A 2,840-nucleotide genomic window follows, 5' to 3' on the forward strand; every position below is an offset into this window, starting at 1 on the left:
TATTTAATAAATATTTATTGAGCACCTACCATTTACCAGGCACTGATCTAACAGCAAAGGATAAACAAGATAAAGTCCCTGCCCTTGTATGGTGTTTATTTATTTGTTCATTCATTCACTCACTCAACAAATTTTAAAGACATTATTGAAGAAACTGGCCTGGGTACTATGAAGAATATTTAGACAAATGGTGTGTAGACCATGCCCTCAAGCAGCTTTCAACCTAGCTGGGGTGTCACAGGTCAAAATGATTCATTCTAGTACTAGGCAAAATAAAATGAATACTAAAGAAAAAAAATTAGATTGCTTCTGACTCAGGTTGATTGAAGAGGGAGGATTTGAGAAAAGCTGTCAATTGAGGCAAATCTTGAAATTCAAATATGAGAAGAGCATTCATCCGCTGAAATAACAGGGGCCACAGCAAATATGTCCATCTAATATTTGAGAAAGCATAACAGGATGAATGTTTTATAGGTTGTGTTTAAGAACTGGAGAGAAAAGTATCTGAACAGGTTGAAGGATATCTGGCTAATAATTTGGTCTATGTTGCATCCCTATATATTTATCTTCCTTTTCCATTGATTTGTTCAATTATTCATGCAAAATATATGTTGAACACCTAATAATTGCCAGGTGTCATACTAGGTGAGCATATATGAGATCTGATCTCTACCATTTGATGACCCAGGGGACATGAGAGAAATAGTACATGGCAAATGTTTTACTTCTATCTCCCTAACCTATGCCTGAAATTAGAGTACCCTTTTCTTCTGAGCCTATATATAGCCTCTGAATGCATTAAAGCACAGTATTTCCTGCAGGAGTTTCACAGAAATAAAATTCAGTGTAAGAGATGTATGGAGGAGGACTGATTTTCCAACCAAGGCCACCTTGAATAAGCCAGGTCCTAGCTGATCTGCCAGCTGATCACAGATGCATGAGCACTAATGCATTCACTATGCTTAGCTCATGTCTGCAAAATCTCCTACCAATTCAGACTTGTGAGGAATAATCTACAGTTGATATTTTAAGCCATTAAATTTTAGAGTGGTCTGTGATGCACAATAGCAAATTGATAAAGAATTTGGTATTGGACTTGGGTTTTGCCATAATTAAAACTTGGAATATGTGACATTGGTTTTCGGTCAGAGCAGTCGGCAGAAGCTATAGAATAATGATAAGGAGACTGTTAAAGGAGGCTGAAAAAATGATGATACATTTCATATAATGGTGAAACCACTGATAAAACTACTGTCATGTGTTGCAACTAAGAAAATAAAAAAATGTACTAATGAACTTTTGGATTTAAGCAATGAGATTTTCAGGCAGAATGATGAAAGTGCCAACTGGCTCTTATTGGCTATATTTGATACACCGCTACAAGAAGGAGATACTCTAAAGAAAAAAACTAGCTAGTCTACAAGCACAACATGGAGAAAATACAGAGTTCGTGATTTTCTGGGAGGGAAAGTAAAATTGTTTTTACCCAGAAAAATAAAACTGTTTGCTCCCCAGAAGAGAGCAAAAAACTCACAGGTGTCAAGGGCAACATACGTAACCTAAACATCTGTACCCCCATAATATGCTGAAATAAAAGAAAAAAAACCTCACAGGTGTGGCTATAAGACCCCTTAAAAAGATCTGTGGAAAAATTAAGGCAGGGCTTACTATACAAAAGGGCTTACAAGGGTATTAAGGTGTGGCTTTTAGCTCATGGAGTAGAATCAAATCACATTCACAGGAAATTCACAGTGTTTTTAATTTCAGCTAGATTGGCAACATTCTGCCAGCCTAGATTAAAAAAGAATTTAGACTGTGGAGAAATATGTTAAATTTATAGAAAGACCTTTGTGCCCCTAATTTTCTATAGGCAGGATGTAGGAATATTTTATCAATATCCTCCTCAGAAGTGGCCAAGGGAGGTGGGTAAGAAAAGACATGCCAGAGTGCAGAGACAAGAGCCATGGAGAACAATAGGCCATTCTCAGAGAGCAGAATTAATCAAGGACATTCTCCATCGCCAGAGTAGGGGAAGTGGGCAGCATCTGCCCAGAAGGAGTTCAGAGTTACTAGAAACCAGTGACTGCTGTTACTTTCTATTCTTTCCCTTTTCAAATGGGAATGTTTATATAGGTTATTCTACCCTCCTTTTATCACTATGTGGCAAACATGTTTAGAGCAAATGACTTTTTTTTCTACATATAACTTTCTGGATCAACAGGAGCTTTATATGAACCTGATGTATATCTCAACATCCTAACAATTCCTAGACTTTAAGCATGATGCCTCAACTTGAAGAGAACTTGGAGGGTGTTGGGATATGAATAAATATATTTTGCATGTGGCAGCATATTAGTAATTGAGCCCCAAAAGCAGACTATGGTATGTTGATTTAATTAGGGGCCCCAGGTTTTTCAGGCCTATATTTATGCCCTTTGTCCCACTGTAACTGTGGGCTTAACTACGTGCCTTGTTTTGGCCAATGGAAAATACCTGACACCAGCACAGGCTTGTACAATTGCTCATACATTTCTGCCTTCCCTTTTTGATCCCTGCCACTGCCATGAGAACCAACCCGGGATAGCCTGCTGAAGGGAATGGGAGACATGTAGGAGCAAGCCAAGTTGTTCTAGCTGAACCTATGCTAGCATAGCCCATACCCAGTCAACTTGCTGGCTGACTGCACATGCCTGAGAGAGCCCAGTCAAAGTGAGCTGAGTCCAGCCTAGATCAAGAGAACCATTCAGACAGTCTATAGACCCATAAGAATTTATTACCACTAAGTTTAAAGTGGTATGCTACACAGCAAGAGCAAACTGATGCAGACAGCATGTGAGATC

The sequence above is a fragment of the Propithecus coquereli genome, unplaced genomic scaffold (assembly GCF_000956105.1).
Source record: "Propithecus coquereli isolate 6110/MARCELLA unplaced genomic scaffold, Pcoq_1.0 Scaffold30, whole genome shotgun sequence".
Lineage (NCBI taxonomy): Eukaryota > Metazoa > Chordata > Mammalia > Primates > Indriidae > Propithecus > Propithecus coquereli.